Raw genomic sequence first — 18,139 nt, 5'->3', positions numbered from 1 at the left:
GGGGGGGACTGAGAGGATAATTGGCAGGCCAGCAGGAGTGGATCCCACAGAGCTTTCTAGACCAAAGTGGGAGAAAAAAATCTCTATTTTTTCCCTCATATTTTTGATTGCGTATAATGTTAGTACTATAAAATAATTATAGATATATACAATGGTGAGATTTGTTGTTATGTTTTCATGAATGCACACATTTTAGCAATGTAATTTGGCCAATATCATTACCCAGTGTTTCTCCCCCCTCTCCCTTCCTCCCCTTCGGTCCCTCTCAAAGAAAACCTTTAAAAGACTCTTAGAATGGTGCTTGACAGCATCCCGGGGTTTTGAGGCGCCCTCTGCTGGCACTATGGGGAATGGATCTAAGAATGAGAAGCCTGTGAGAAAGCCGCTGCAGAGGGCAGGGATGAGGTGATGGTATCTTTGACAAAGGTAGCAGCAAGGATGTGGGGGAAACATTCAGCCCTGAGGGTTCTTGGGATAATCGGGGCCAATGAGGAGGCCGAGGAGGAAGCTAGCCTCGTGTCCAGGAGGGAGGCCATCCTGAGGCAGGTCTTCACACATTTGCAGTCATTTCTTAACAAGAGCATAAGGAATACTCCGGAAGGAAGGGAGAGGAAGGGAAGAGGGCATGCTGAAGGAAGCCCAGAAACCTCCAACTTTGGGCCTATCATAGGACCCATCAGGATGCCCCTGTTTAGCAGGTCCTGTGGAACTGTTGGGGAGGTGGGCAGGGAGCCAGGCCCTCCTTAGCACACGGGTGAGAGACTTGCATCTTTACTCGACACAGGACCAGACTCTATCCTCTCCTTCCTCCCTGGATGTGTGGTTCTTCTGGCCTAGATGCTGACAGTGCTCCGGGGCTGCATTTCTGTTTCTGGCCAGCTCCAGAGACTCTGGGTGCACACACAGCCCCTTCTCCGCAGAACACACAGCCAGCGAAGCCTGCAGTGGGCCCCTTTGCTGTGTGCCTGTGGCACCCCCTCCTCACCACCCCACTTCTGGGGAACGGGACCCATTTGACCAGGGGTTGGTTCACTTTAGCAGCAGCAACTAGAGCAGAAGCATGAGAACTGAGGTGGGGGATTCCAGCCAAAGCAAGAAAGGTTTTCCTGCTGGAAAGCTGAACGCAAAACAGAGAGACCGCAGCAGCAGAGGGAGCAAGAGAGAACCCAACAGAGAACTAATACAGGAACTGTGGATGGCCAGGTCTCCCCTTGAGCTCTGTGGCATCCTTGTCTGGGATGACGGCAAGTGTGTACTAAGTGTGTACTAAGTATGCACTCGGCACTCATCTCTTCTCCCGTGCTTAGAGCTCAACATGCACTGTCTCATTTTTGTCCTCCCATCAGCCTTATGAGGCAGGAACTATGTTCACCCCCACTTCAGTTGGGGAAATGGAGGCAGAATTATTTACCATCTCATTTCAGCAGGTGACCAAAATGTGGAGCAGCTGGGATTCCATCTCCAGCCGTCTGGCTCCAAAGGCCGTACTCCTACCCTAGCAGCTGGGTCTTGGTGCTGGTAGATCTGGCTGAGTGGCTCATCAACCACGTCCCCACCTGACTTCCTGTGTACAATGACAATGTTTCTTGAAACTTTACTCACAATAGGAGGGTGAGGTTCTTTGCAGCCACAGCACTTTCTCAACGGTCCCTCTATGGTCTCTGATAACACAGCCCCAAGTGGCCCAGCGTGCCATACGATTCCACTTGGATGGCAATACAGTGTTTGGGGGGAAAACCCCTCCTCTTATCTGCAGGTGCAGTCCTTTGAAAACCTTGAGGGTGGTGTTCTTGCAGCCTGGCTTACAGTGCCTGGAGCTCCCTGGACCACAGGGTGAAGGGCAAAGGCCACCACACAAGGAGTGGGACCCACAGAATGGGGAGAGTAGGAAGAAGTCAGGGGTAGGATCAACCTCATATCTGCCTTCAACTGACTTTGTGGCCCTGGCTGAGGACAGGGCCAAGACTGCCTCATCCAATGTTAAATTCTCTTCTGTATAATTGCCCAACAAATCCTAATCCACACTTCTCTACATTTTGATGTCTGCTGCTCCCCTCCATCCCCAATAAGAAATCTCAAATGAGGAGATAACCTCAGGCTCCTGCAGGGTCTTGGCAAGGCAGGCACTTTGCACCTGTGAGGAGAGTCCATCTGAAGTCATCTGAAGAGCTCGTGGACCCCAGCCTGGTGCCTGCCCACAACAGACTCCCAGTCACACATACTAGAGAATGTCCTGCCCATGGTGTTTCCACCCCAGTGTCCTGGAGGCTGTGAAGGCAAACATCTGCATCCAAGCATAGCATGGAGGCTAGGAAGAGGAGCTGAGTTTAGACCCTGGGCCCTCAGGCTCTTGGTGTCAACACTGAGGTGTCCCGAAAACCATGTTACCAGACATATGACAGGTATTCCTACCACAGGTGCCCAGACCCCTGGGAGTCCTTATGAGAACATGGGCAGGGTCTGAGTTCTTATTCCAGGCAGCATAGCCACCATCCTGCAACCAGATTCAGGGAGCATCACTTGGGGCCATGTTGGTTTAACTATTGCCAAACCAAGCCCTAACAAGGAGGAAGGCTCCTCAGTCCACCAACATCTGACCTTGTTCACTCCATGTCCCTTGAGAAAAAGCTATGGCCCTTCTGCCTCTTCTTCAGGTGGGAGTTGAGCTAGGTGCCAAGTGGCCTCCTGGCCACACGGGAGCCCCATCAGGCAGAAGGATAAACTTTCTTTGTAGATTTTTGGGGGGCTGTGTGACAATAATTGTCTCAATACCCAACCTGGTGCCCTCTGCTCCTTCGCCTGCTCTGCCTTAGCTGCTTGAGGCAACTGTTGTTCTAAAAACTCTTCCTGGGCTCTTCACCTGTGATGGGCTCTGATTCTTTTTCTCCAGCTGGTGCACACTGGCCCTGGCCCCCTGCCCTCTCTCCCTATGCCCAGCCTTGGTGGTTTTGATGCTTTTGCATCTGAAATTCTCCTCGAGTTGAAGGACTCCCATGCTCAATGCAGCCTCTGCCTCTTCCCTGAGTTGAGGGGCAGCTCCTGGCAGTTGGCCTGGATTGACTCCTGTGCCCCAGGCCCCTCTGCCATCACCATGTGCCCACACCCCTCATCCCAGCTCCTGCAAGCACATCCTTTTACTGATGCCCAAGAACTACCACATCCTTTTGCTACTTTCCCCTTCCAGCTGTGGTCACTCATCTTTCTGCCCCATCCCAGGCTTCTCTCAGAGGACCTTCATTCTGTACATCTGACACTCAAGATTGCTCAATACCCACTTCCCTTTCTGTCTCCTCCTGAGCCAGCAGGGGCAGCTGCTGGATGTCCCATCTTGGATCCTCCAGACCTACCTTGACATGGGAGGGTCCCCTGATAGTGCCTGGTCTCGGTGGCACATTTGTCCTGGGGTTTCATGTTTACTTCAGGGAGGGAGCCCACCCAGTGCCTTCACCTGCATGACCCTGGAGGTATGAGGGCAGCAATGGCGCCACTGGGTGGAGCCTTCTTTTCCCAGGGAGATTCTGAGATAGCCTGATCGAGCTGCCTCACTCCTGCCTTCTACTCTGGGTCCCTGGAGTTCCATCTCCAGAGAAAGTCACTGCAGAGTAGCACAGTAGTAGTCTCAGCACCCGGCTCCCAATGATTCATGTGTGTGCCATGTGCGCACACAAGGGACATATATGCACACATGCCTCACATTTGCATACACATCCTTCTGTCTCCTTCTAGCAGGAATGAAGCTTTAACAAGAGGAGTCCACGAGGGAGGGAGGAGTGGGAGAGCACCCTGAAGGCTGTAGCCTGAGCCCTCCTCACTCCAGAACCAGCCTGTGGCTACAAAGGATGTGGCCAGGGCTACAGGGAAGTGGAGTCACCAGCAGCCCAACCCCTCACCACAGGCACATCACCCCCTCAGCCCAGTGACCTCAACAGCCAACACCGGGCACCAAGTCCCCAGAGCAACCATGGCCACCTTTGGGGGCACAGGATGCCTGGATGCTGGCAGATGAGTAAATTCTAGAGGAGCAAGTGTCCCAACCAGAAGACCAAGCAGCCTTTCTTGTCCCCAGTGAGCCTGTGGTCCCATGTTCTCTCCACCTGAAACTCAGAGAATGCCTTAAAATGGACGTGTTCCCACATCCCTCAGGAAGGCAGCAAGCCCAGTTTCTGTCTCTTCCATTGAATGCTCTTGCAACTCTCAGATTTGTTTGAAACTTAAACCTCAGCCAGATTCTGAGCTTATGTAACTCCCTGGGAATTCCCATGTGTTGGGCTGGCTGTTCCTAGAATCTTATTATGATTCATAACTTGGTTACAGCTTTGAGTGGTAAATATGGAGTTTCTGCTTTGAACCCAGAAAACCACATTGCACAACATGGACCAGCACTGCTAGAAACATGTCCCTCAGAGTGTGGGAGTGCCCACCACTGCTGCCCTCCTAGCTCCATCACCAATTCTCATGAATTAATGCTTGTAAACATCTCAGGCCAACTTGCATAAAAGGCAAACAGGGCCCGTAGTAGTTAAGGTCTGGGCATTTTGGCTATATCTAAAAACTAGCCTGTTTCCAGGCCAGATGGGCAGCTGCTGGGAAGGTGTAGGTGGGTGAGGTGAGCACTTTCCCCCATGAACCACCCACCCTACCCACAGGCCTCAATTCCACTGCACCTCCTTCCAGGACCATAAAAACCACGGCAGCCCACAGCAGCCTTGTGTGGGGCCACAGACTGGACTGGGGTAGTCTTCCCTTTTATTTTCCACTTTCTGTTGCCATAGGACAGAAAAGTTACATTGGTTTCTGGAACTTTTCCTGCAGTTTTATTTTTTATTTTCATTTTTATTCATATTTTATTTTATTCATAATTTTTTATTTGTATTTTATTTCATTGTGTGAAGTGGCCAGCTTGACTCTCTTGGGCATCTGGGTGTGTGGGAAGGAGGCTGTCCCCCCACCCCGGCCCCCCATTCTCTGTGGTCACTTCCTTGCCCGCTTCTTCCTTACCTCAGTTTACATGGTTTTTCCTCCTCAGTCACCCACTCTCTCCCACATTCCTCCTACTCCACATCATACACGCCTTTCTCCCCAAACCCTCCATTTTCGTTAGCCCAAGACTTCGAGTACACCGCCTGTCCACTGTCCTGCACGCAGCACCTTGCCCTGTGGTCCCAATGTGAGCCCAGGGATGACCTTCAACCTGGAAATCACTCATGACCTCTGAGGACAGAATTTCTCTGCCTACTGGGCATGGGGCTCACCTCATTTGTGCAGGGTCTGGATCCAACCCTGCACTTGGCCCAAATGTTTAGTTCAGTGTGGTGGCTGAGGTGAGAGGTATCCTCTAAGCTTCTGGAAGCAAACTTAATAGAAACTTGGCAGCACCAAGTAGCCAGGAGCAGCAAGCATTGTATGACCAGGAGAGTTCACAGAGACCAACAATTACTGGTTTGGTGATGGCAGTGCATTCCTGGCTGTTTGCTGTTGAGGTCCCCTGTCCTGGACATGTGGCTGGGAAACTGCCAGAGCCGTTGGAGGCAGTCGGTAGGGTGCTGTATCTTCTCTTGCCAGCCCCACCTGCCTGCCTTAAGGAGGTACCCACTCCACACTGCCCAGAGGATTGGCCCCTGTGTGCCCACAGCCTCAATTCTTCACCTTGGCCACACCTGGAAAGCTTTCATGTCCCACCCTGGGTAACTACTGGAGATTCTGATGGCAGGTCGGAGGTGAAGTCTCCCAGATGCCCATGGTACAGCTATGGCTGACACTACTCTGAAAATCTGGAGCACACCCACAAACATGGGGTCAGATGTCCTGGATCCGTTCTTCCCTCGGTGACCTAAGGAATCTAGGTACCTTATAGGGCAGGTGCAAGGTTGACACATGGTTCTATCCCACAGACGGCTGCCCTTGTGAGAGTAACAACAGCTGAGGATATGTCTCCTGAGAGGTGTCTGGGCAAGTTGCCCCTGAGGCATGGCATCAAGTCTCTTTAGAACCTCACGGAGGCAGACGCAGTTGAAAATGTGAAGCTGAATCCCTTCTGCCAAAAAAGGTGCTGAATTCAGCAGCAAACTCACTACACCTGGTGTAAACCATGACATCCACTGCTATTTGTTTCTCTAATTGGTGGCATTTGAATTCTTAAACAAATCCCTGAAACATGATCAAAAAAAATAAATGTTGGCAATTGAGTCACTTTCCCAGTTTCAAGCTACCTAGATCAATCTGTGTCTGAGCTTTTGGGAAGGGATGTTTGCATGAATCTTATTTCTAAACACCATTGGAGTGGAGCAGTAGCCGCTTTCTTTGGCGGCTGCCCAGGCAACGTTAGCTGTTGTTGATTAAGCACCGTGAAGACAATTTTCACGATTATCTCATTTACATTTACAGTACTCTACATATAAAGACTCTTGTCGTGGCCATTTTGCAGATGGGAAAGCAGAGGTTCAGGGAGGTTAGCTAATTTCCCCAAGTCTTATAGCAAACAATCAGCCCAACTGGGAGACAGACACTCCTAGTCCTCTCCGGAGCCTACATTCTTGGCTTCACAAAGACACATTGCATCACCAGTCTGTTCACTCTAACGGAGGGGCTCCTGCCTTAAGAAACATTACTTTGTTGTTTCTGACATTCCCATGATTAACATTATTTGGTGGAATTATATGTAAAGCTAATATGCACATACTGGACTTCTCTGGAATTTTCAAAAATGCCAGAAAAATTCTCACTTAGAATGTGCTTTGGGTCCCAATGCATAGTTATTTACTGTGGGTTCACCCAAACTTGCATTTCCAGGATCACAGACTCACATATTGTTCTACCTTCAGTAAAAGAGCAACCCAGGCATAGAGATAAGCTCTGTGTGGGAGCAGTCTTGACCTTGGAGCCAGCTCACCATTGATAGGCTCCCTAAAGTTGTGGGGAGATCACATCAGTTTTTCCAGGGCCACTTGGGACATGAAAATGCTAAATTCGCACTCTTACGATATGCATTAAAAATAAGTTAAATTGGGATTGGGGATATAGCTCAGTTGGTAGAGTGCTTGCCTTGTACACACAAGGTCCTGGGTTCGATCCCCAGCACCACAAAAAAAAAAAAAAAGTTAAATCACAACATGCATACATGACATTTGGCTTGTTACCACTTCATTAATAGATGCAGATAGGCTTTAGATAGATAGAAGGATGAAGCGTTTATCCTTTTTTTATTCCCCCAATGGTGTGTGAGGGTGTTGCTTTCTATGCCTGCTCTTATTGCTGTTCCATTAAATAACATTCTAAAACTTATAAATGTCTAGAGATGAAGAATAGATGAGTGGTTGACAGGGACCAGAGGTGGGTAGGGATGAGAGTGAAGGAGGAATGTTTGAAGGTGGCTGTGTAACAGAGTAGCAGGAGGGGCCCTTGTCATGTATGCTGTGGGAGTTGCTGCACGGATCTACACATGTGCTAGACTTGCAGAAAACTAGACACTTGTGTATACACCCAGGCAGAGACGCACACGTGTATGTAAAACAGGACACCTGAATAAGGTCAGGGGATTTCTGCAATGCCAATTTGCGGTGACATAGTTCAAAATGTGGTTTTGTAAGATGTTATCGGGGGAAACTTGATGATAGGTATAAGGAATCTGTATATTTCTTCAAATGCATGTGTATCCACAATTATCACAAAATGGAAAGTTTTTAAGAGTGGGAAGGAGATGATGCTAGAGATGCCAGAGAGAAGGCAGTTGATGTTTGCCTCCCCATCGAGGAGCATGACCCACACATGAGACAGAGAAGGATAAGGATAAGCAGTGCCACTCAAAGGGGTGGGTGGCTATGTCCTGGGCTGTGCTAGGCATGGTAATGGCCAAATCAGACTCACTGGAGGTCACTCTCCCCAGGTGACTGAGAACCCCGTCTGGAAATCCAGGATTTCCTCATCTACTGTAGTTGTACACCCAACGGGGGGCCTGGACTGCCTTGTAAAGCAGGGAGCTCCCACCCTTAGCAGAGCCCCAGTACAGTCAGGGCTGCTTCAAGCTGAAACAGATGATCACAGAGTCAGCATTTGGTGTCTACTCACTGTCCAGTGATTTAACTTTTCCATTGAAGTCTATTCTGCTCTACTCTATTTACTTCTACTTCTTTGATTTGAGTCCTAATGATCTGGATACCCAAAAGAAATTGCTGACTGCAAAGCATCACCTGAAAGCATTCTTCTCAACAAAAAGGAGACAGTGTGGATCCCTTGAGCAGTCCTAGGCTGCAGCTTATGTCCTTGGGGACCTCTGCTTTTGACATTCTAATTTACAGTTTTATAATCAGTTCATTACCTAAGTACTTCTTATTAGGACTTGTTTCATGAGGTGCTAATTAAAGCCAAGTCTTTGAAGTTTGCTATTCCACAGGGAAGAGGGCACTTGCAGCTCCAGGGCCTCAGTCTGACCCACAGGTCTAATGACAGCCATGGACTGGGTAACCACTTATATGGGATAGCCATCATTCCACGACAGCAGCATTTTACTTTGAAACACTTAAAATTTCAACAGAAATGCTCTTCACAATTTCATTTTAAAAAAGAAACTGCTGAATGAGCTTAGGCAAATTTTGCTGTTGTCTCCTAATAGCTAAGATCCGTCAAATGTTAGAAAGTGAGTTATAAGGGGGACATCTTTGCTTCTCCAGTCATCTGTCACATGGTTCTCAACCCAGTTGCAAGTTAGCACCTTCCAGAAAAAAGTGCCAGCACGCAGCCCTCCCCTAAAGATCCTGTCCAATAGGCCTGGAACCAAGCTCCAGATCCAGCATTTTCTACAAGCTACCAGAGACAGTAAGATGCTGCTGAACTTAGGAACGGTGGCTCTCTGTGTTCATGTCAGCAAACAGGAGCTCCGAAGTCAGGGGAGTCTGCCCCTGGGCAGCTAGCACATGGCAATCAGACTTGCCCATGAGAACAAGGCAGGGAAGGTATGCTTTCAAACAAACATGTATTCAGATGGAGCTGTGTAGATTCAAATTCCACTGATGAGTTGTAGATGTGCCAATTTATAAGTGCTGGAAGGCACAACACACGTCCACATCAGGAAGCTGTCACTGTTTCCTGCTAGGATTGATCTGTACCTCTAACATCCTCCCACCCACAGGCCACTGGGGGCATTTTCACAACTGCTGACTCCATCCTCCCCGGGTTCCATGCTCAACAAGGCTTTATTGAGCACCAGGGACATCATCATGAAATGTAATGTGTTTTTTGGCCTCTGAAGCACCAGCCTTCTGTTCTGTAGTCCATGGTCAACAGCTCTGCTACCTGGGTTGAGCTCTTCCCCTCTAAAAGGATACAGATTCTTGATGTCCACATGGCCTCTGAAGATAACAGGGGAACAAACCTCTCACCATCCAGTGGCCTGTCACACCAGAGACTTACCCACAGTCATGCAGTGGTGGCATGAAGGGCTGAGTACATGGAACTCTACTCAGGATCTCCATGGCAGATACCAAGTTAGGCCCCAGGCAGTGACAGGAGTCCCCATGGACTGGTCAGCAGAGAATCTCAGCCAATGGAGCTTTCCAAGGGCAGCTTTAGGTTGGACAAAATGTACCAGGAGCCTCAAGATGTTCCTACTCTCTGGCGCTTTGGGAAATCAAACCAAGGAAATAATCCGAGATGTGAACAAAAAAATTTATCTAAAGATATCTGTTGAAGCATTAACTATAATAAATAAGTAGAAAGACCACCTAAACGCCCAACCACAGGAAATTGCATAACTCCTCTATGATATATGTGCATCTGTGTGTGTGTACATATATATGAATGAATGGTGTTTGGGTCATAATTCCATGATACACAATCCTACCAAAATCTGGAATGTCGAAATCTAAATGATCAAAGTACCTAAAGTTGAAAATCCTCCCAAATAAAAATCTCAGAAATATAATTCTGGAAAAAAATTATTTAAAAAATTGTTTAAGAGACATTAATTTGCATTTTAAAAAGTGTATTTGAGAAATATATAAAAACATAACAGAACACTTTGCAGGTTACTTTTCACAATAAAATAGGCAATAATGTGTTTTCCCAAGCACTGGTATACAAACAAGTCACATGGGTACAACAGTTATAAGCAATTAAACCATATTCTTAAAGAAATGGGTCAAAACACAAAATGTGTAAGGGTACATTGTTATTGTTGGTCACTGTGTCCTCCAGCTTTATAACTGTGGTCATCTGAAACACTGTGATGAACAATATAATTCTTCTGATGCGATTGATCAAAAATCTTGTTGGGTCATCAGAGTATATGCAGTCACCCAAGGAGCCAAGGTCTGAAGACATTTTATCTCTCATAAATACAGATGTACAAAAAGAGCATCTTTTCATTTATTGAGGAAGTGTCAATGTTTTTACATATATGCGTAATGCTCACAAAATCGACATTGTGCTAATGCGTTAAAGAGGAATCAGTTTTTTCTTTTTTAAATGTTCAATGCACTGTAGTTACACATAATCGTGGGGTTCATTTTGGTTAATCATACATGCATGGAATATAATTTGCTCGACTTTAGTCCCTAGTGCTTTGTCATTCCCTATTCACCTTCCTCTATTCACCTTCCTCTATTTTACTGGTCTTTTATTTATTGTTTTTTTTTAATTGGTGCTTTATATATATATATATATATATATATATATGGAACTCACTGTAATTATATTCATATATTTATATAATGTAATTCTGTCAACTTCATGTAGAATCAAACTTGAAAAAAAGCGCAAATTAGAACTCTCTAAAAGTCTCTGTGCAATTTATACTTCCAATATTAGAAATGATGTGAAGATGAAATATGCAGCATATAAAAATATAATGCTAACAATTTAAAATGGTTTTTTGAAAAAAATTGGAAAGAAAATTTGACATTTGGACAAGCACGTTACAGGTATAACTTATGGGAAATTTTGTGGGGGTGATCCCTAAGAGCTGGCTGATTTTCATGACCATTAACAATTTTTGAAATCTTGCATCACAAAGAATAGCTAGCTACATTTCCGCCCCCAGCGCATGGCTCTCTGCACATTCATTTTCTAATGGTGCCAATTTTGCTGAAGGTCTGGAGATCTTCTCCACCTAGTCCATATAACGTCTGGAAACATCCTTGTAGACACTCAAAATCATGCTGCATCATATTTCTAGATTTTCAATCAGCCTAACTTGATGCAGCTGAAAAGGTGCTAATCCCTTCCACAGAATTCCACTTTCCACCCCTCTGATAGTCCCCCCGCCACCTTTAAATAATTGTGCCTTTGGGGATTTTAGCTTTTTGGATTTCAATGTTCAGGATTTTAATCTTCCAGGATTGTGATTTGGGGGAAGTTAGTTTAGACTTGATTTTGATCTTTAGGGATTTCAACATTTGAGATTGTTTTTCTAGATTACAATGGACACCAGTGTGGAAAATTCTGGCAGCTCTAGACAGACACTGTTGCGGGAGTGGAGACAAAACTAAATGAATACGCAGGGTTAAGCTGTCACCTCTGGGTTATGCTGATAGGAAAATAACTAGAAGATGTACATCAATATATTAGCTCCTAAGCCTACAGATTCCATGTAGTTTTTTTCCTTCTTCTTCATTCTTGTCCCTATATTTTCTATAGCAAATACTCTAATTTAGAAAACTTTACTAATTTTAAAGCAGCCTTATGTGATGGAAATAAGTGTAGTCAATAGATCTGCCCACTCAAAACCCATAGTTTCCATGTCTCTGTTACACTCATAGAAAAGTTCAAAGTCAACTGTACGGTTCAGCAGCAAGCAGCCACTGCCCTCCTCTGGGGACCTTGTTGCTGATGGTTAGCTGGTGAGGGGATTCTCAGAAGGGAAACTTGTCAGTAACTACAAGCCATGAGCAGTGCTATTGTGCTTGTTGCTATAGGCAGCTGTGGTGTAGAAACAAGGTCTCTCATCACAGGAACAGCAGTCTGACCCACCCTGTGTGGTCTCCCTGTTCCCTAGCCCATGGCTTGCCTGGGAGGACCCTAGCAACTGCTGTGTAAGCACAGGTGGAAAGGTATTTGCACTTCAGGATTTGCTTGCTCTTGCTGCTGGAACCTCTTCCACTGCCTTGAGAGTAAGACTGCTGAGGATATGCAGCCCAGCCAATAGCCATAGCCACCATGGACCCAGAGCCAGCCCAGTCTCCTAGCCTGGTGACTGCATCCACATGGGGGACCTCAAGGACACCAATAGAACTGACCACTGAGTCTATACCCAGTGTCTGACTTCTGAGCAGATAAATGGCAGATATTTTAAACCACTGTGAGTGGCTTGTCACTGTTAGATGATTAAGTCAGAGATCTTGACTTCCGTGTGGCTCTGAGGCTTGACTTCATTGAGCTGGAGACAGGGAATACCCCTGTGTAGTACAGGGTGGGTTTATGTGAAAGTGGACTTCCATTGACACTTCTGCCAGTTATACCACCCGACTATGAAACTTTGGCTTTCACCAAGGTTGCCTCTAGCCCTGTAGGAAATGTTTCAATGCTGGCCGATTATTGTACTTTGAGGTTGAATTGGTTTTCAAAAATAACAAAAAATAATCAGGAGTTAGGTTGCAAATTTGAATAAAATTACTCAAAAATAAGTAATGAAACCTACATTTTTGGGGGGGCTAGGTGATTCCCTATTTTGAGCCATGACTGCACCCCCTAGAATATTTGTGTTGCTTTGTTTCAATCCACAAACAATCTATAAAAAGTTCTGGTCAGTTTCCTAAAATCACAGCTCTTTGTCTTATGCACTTAAGTGATGCCACCATTTGTTCATGCCTTCACACCATCTTAATCTAGCTCTCATCACTCTGTGAGGTTCAGAGCTGTGGGCCTGCCAATACAGGACACCAGCAGGAAGCCAGCCTGAGACAGTTTCTAGCTGCACAGCAGGAGTCCTACTTTACAGCTTCTTAAGTTTCTATTTCGCTTTTATTTTTTGTTCCCCCACTTTAAAACAAAATTTCTTTAGTTGTAGTTGGATGCAATGCCTTTATTTTTTTGTATTTTTATGTGGTGTCTCGCACATGCTAGGTGAGCACTCTACCGCTGAACCACAAACCCAGCCCATTTCTTCTCATCCTTTTTAAATGTGGAGTCACTTCAACCCTTTGTTAGAAACAGGACACAATTATATGTAAATGAAATCCACTAGCAGTCAACCTTAGAATGCTAGTAGCTCTCTCTTTTATGGTTGCTTGTTTCACATGTTATTATGAAACAGAATCCACTGCAGACCAAGGTCCCCCAGAGTCATGGTGACAATGGTGGAGAAGGCATGGCCAATGAGCTTACCTTGCAGTGGGGTGCAGTCATTAGAGTGCCAGATTTTCTACCGCCAGCTGGGGCCTTTGGACAAGTCACTTAATCTGGTAAAACAGAGAGTGCCTTGTGCATCTGAATTACCAAGCCCCTAAGCTTATGTGCAATGTGGGGACACAGAAGCCTACCCAGTCCCAGGGAAGACTAGCAGGTAACAGGCAGGTGAGGCACATCCTCAGATGTGCATGGAAGGCATCTGAGGACTCTAGAGGATGAGGTCTTCACTTGTCCCCACTCATGCAGGTTGGCAGCTGTGATTCCAGTATCGACACCAGCAGGGCTATGCACCACCTCAGCTATTTATGGATGTGGCTCAGTGGGAACTGCTGCAATTAGAGCAGAAAAGCAGGCTTTGCACCACAAATAGAAAAGTCTGAGATGGGGAAATCTTGTGCTGCAGGTGGCCTATGTCCCCATCCCTGAGGTCTCAGCCATGAATAGATGATATAGATGCTTATCAGTACTGCAGGACTGCAACCAGACAGCTCAGGGGGAGGGTCAGTAGGGGTGGACTGAAGCTGGAGGTGGAAGCAATTAAGTTATCTATGGGAGCTGAGCCAGCTGAGAAGTCAGCTGTGCCCCTCAGTAACTCATGTGTCAATGGAAATTCCCAGGTCTCTATGACACAAGTCACTCCTGAAGAGGCAAGGTATCATACCTGAGAGGCCAGAGTCAGGGGTAAATTCATACCTATCAAATATGATAAATTCATGAAATGGTCTATATCTCCAGAGCATTCTCCTTGTGGAGATACTTGTAATTGGCCAGGTCTGTGTCCCTGTGGGACTGAGGACAGTGGGTGCCATGTCACCTGGATAATCCTGGCCTTCATGTGCAGACTTCTCAGCATCCTCCCAAGGTGGACAAGGCACAATGTGGCACTTGGAACTTCCAGCCTTGACAGCTCTCCCAAGGCCTTCCAGCAACTGAGTGGGATGCCCAACATCTTTCTTCACCAATGGGTCTCCTCCAGCTTGGTGCTGGCCTTGATCACCAACTGCATTTGCAGCAATTTTACCCCAGCTCTGGCAAACCCCGAGAAAAGCCTTCTTAGGATGGCAAGGTGAAATAACTGGACCTTATCCTCTCCTGCCAAGACAACCACATCATGTAGAATCCATAGTTGGAGGCAGTCCATGCAGAGTCAAATACATCTCTCACTAGGGCTCTCTAGAAGCCTGCTATTGGCCTCCCTGGGTGTGTCTTACCACTCAACAGATGCAATAAAGGAAGTTTTCAGGCTTCTGTGACTGAAAGTACTATTTATTTTCACCCTTGACTTTGCCCCTCACCCTGCCCACAGCATCCAAAGACCCTATACTTTTTTTAAAAATCAGTAAAAACATCTATTGTCATGGGTTAAACAACACAACAATAATCAAAAAATCCTGAATAACTTCTGACTTTGGTGGGTATGAAGTCCCTTGGTGCACATTAATGCTGCAAATTTTCTCAGGGGAGAACTACTAATCTGATGGTCAAATGGTACTCAGGAACCCGTTTTGTTTTTCATTGTTGTTTGTTTTTGTGATGTTGGGGTTCTACCCCCCAGAGCCTTGTGCATGTTAGGAAAGCACCCTATCACTGAGCTTTATTTATAACCCAGGAACCCCCACTTATAAAAAACATTCAACGTAGATCTCACTTTGAGAAACAGTTGGAGACCCTATACTCTTGACATTGACCTTCCACAACACCCAGTCCTCCTTCCTGGTAGCAGGCATTGCATCTGCTTCTTGAAAGAGCTGTTGAGTAAATGCTGGTGGAAAAATTGGTATGCCCAGGGCAACCCCTGGGGTGCAACAGGTCATTTAAGGAAGCCAGTGCTTGGCATTTAGGATAGGGCAGAAGCCCTGGAAGACTCCTTGGTCCTCTGAGGGTAGATCAGAAAACCTACCGGAAGCCCATTTGTCACAAGATGCCAGAAAGTTAACAGTAACTCACTGGCCATTGCTCTTACCCATCAAGAAAAGCAGACTTGTTACCCTAATGGCCTTCGGGCTTCCAGAGCCGTGGAATCTACCCCAGTCAGCAGGGTTTGTTTCCCAATGAAGATCAGCACGTACCCAGGGAGGAACAGCATCTTGTTGATAAGCAAGTTATTTTCCCAGAACTTAGGATAGTGTCTCATCAGAGTGCCTGCCATGAGGCTGAGTCTTGTCTGATTTTGGTTGAACAATTAAATGGCTTAATGTGACTTTGAGAATAGCTATTGCTAGAGAAACCTACACATAAACACACACAACACAAACTCTGACAAATACTTACATGCAGCTGCCACACCTCACACAAGCTCACACATACCAGGATTATTACCCGAATTAGCTCAGTGAGGCACTGTTTTGGGCCTAGAGAGAGTCTGGGACCCCACATATCCACTTCCATAAAAAACATGCCACATGGTCAAGGAGGCTGCACTTAATACAGTATGTTTGAGCAATGATGACATTTTCTCCCTTCCTCCCTTTGGTGGGGAAAGGGTTTGGTAAGATAGGGACAGTGGGGCTGGGACTGGGGCTCAGTGGTGAAGTGCTTGCCTAGCATATTCGAGGCACTGGATTCGATCTTAGAACCACATAAAAATAAATAAAATAAAGATATTCTGTCCATCTACAACTACCAAAAAAAAAAAAAAAAAAAGATAGGGACATAAATCTTGTAGGTGCTTCCCCATATTTGAGATATGCTGATAAGTCCTAACCTACTGGGGAGCTGTCACAGATGTGAGGAGACTAAAGAGGACTGACAGAGGCAGTATGGGTCTCTGGGCAAGAGAATGGATGTTAGTGGGACAAGAGACAAACTGGAGTAAAGTCTGTAGAAGGGTATTTAGCACTGTGTCAATGCTGATTTTCTGGTTTAGATAGTTTTATTGTAGTTGTGTAAATTTTTGATATTAGGAGAAGCAGGGAGGAAAGCATTCAAGAATTATGTACTATTTTTACAACTTTTTATAAGTCTAAATGGAAGATTTTGACAAGTAGATGTGGCTGACAGGTTGTCAATCTTAGCAAGTTTGCTATGTAATTAATTCTCGCCCTTTTTAGAGTCACTCAGGACTAAAGTTACCTTTCCAGCTCCATAAGGAGAGAATGGCTGCTAATAACTGACTGAGAGACCAGGGGAGGGCTATAATGGGAGAAGACCAAGGGATGTGGGGTAGAGATCTGGGAACAGAGCAAAAGATCCCTGTAACCTATAGATGAACTAGTGGGCAGTCCATGGGCCCCGATTGGTGGGCAAGGTCCAGAGTGCTCTTCCAGGACAGCACCTGAAGGTCATGTGCTCCTATACCCTCAGCAGTTTAAGGATACAGCATGTGTAAGGATAAACTGAAACTCCAGCCAGGCCCCAGAGCAGAGCAGGAAAGGGTGATGCCAAAGCATTGCTCCCTTCTGGAGAAGACATGGGATGTTAAACAGGGCAGCAACTAGAATATAGCTCAGAGATATCCAGGCTGAGACACGGCACCTGTGATCTGGCATAGCTGGACTCCACAGGGCTCTGCAAGGACATGTTACAATTTAATCAGGTGTCCTGTTCTCCTTCCACCTTTCTGTTCCATCCTGAACATCTTCCTTCCTCCCTTCCAAGCCTATCCTCAAGCAGGGGCCCACACAGAAAGTATACTCTGTGAATCACAGTAAATATGAATGCAGAGTGTTTGGAGTGGGACTTTTGAAGCTACAAATAATTTGGGTGAAAATGTCTCCAGAGCCCATCCCTATATCTAAAGTCCTCCTGAGAAGGATGGAGTCTGAGCCTGATTGAGCCAGAGAAGAGACCAATTCTACCAGAAAGGACAGAAGGAATCTGCAGTTTTGAAAATTTTGGCAACTCTGAGGAAGTGGGATAAGAAAGTGGCAGGGAGTGAGGACAGTACAGAAACATTCTGAAGATTTACAGTGATGGCCCCCAAGGTATCCTAGCCCATAGAATTTATGACTTTGTTCCATTTCAAGATGAAGGGAGATTCATTTTGCCAACCAGTCATTTTTGAGATGGGGACAATGTCCTGATTCATCATGGGGCCCCAAGTGATCATAGGTTCCTTGAAAGTGGATGAGGGAGGCAGGTGAGCATTGGAGTAAAGAGAGGTAAGAAGGACACAAGGCATCACTGGCATTGACCCTGGAGGAAGGGGCTGAGACAATGATGGTACACTGCTTGCCCTGGATCCTCCCAAAGGAATTCTGACCTCCACAATGGTAGAATAATAAACATGTGTCACCACCCCCAGTTCCAGTAATTCAGCATTACAGGCTGCCGAGCCCCCGACAGCCAATCCTGTTGCAGTCTCTGAATTAAATTTGAGGCATCAGAGTTGCCTGCAGGGCTTGAAGGGATGCCCACACTGGTTCTGGATTTGTTTGAATAGGGACAGTAAAGGGCAGCAAAAGGCCAGTCGGCTGGAGCCAGGCATGTGGGGAGTGACTTACAGTGACTTGGGAACTAGATCAAAAGGTAGAAGGATAGATCTGAATGTTATAAAAGATCACCTCACCAATCACACCTGCAGGGTTCAACCTGATGAGAAGGGTGGACCATGGGGACCCTTCTCAGGGACTGGCAGCTCCCAAACTGTCCTCCCCTCCAGTCCAACTGACTGAGCTTCCTTGTCCTCTGGGGCATGGAAAATTCTCTTAAATAATCCCAGCCTGCTGTTTGTTTATGGAACAAATCTCATGTTCTGTATCTTTTAGGCCCTTGGCCTTTTGGCAATCAGAGCAACAAAGTACTAAGAAAACAGAAAAATAAACACTGCTTGCCCTAACTTTAAGACTGATGTTTCTGCTTT

The sequence above is a fragment of the Marmota marmota genome, unplaced genomic scaffold (genome assembly GCF_001458135.2).
Source record: "Marmota marmota marmota unplaced genomic scaffold, marMar, whole genome shotgun sequence".
Taxonomy (NCBI): Eukaryota; Metazoa; Chordata; class Mammalia; order Rodentia; family Sciuridae; genus Marmota; species Marmota marmota.
Note: the sequence above shows the minus strand (reverse complement) of the source record.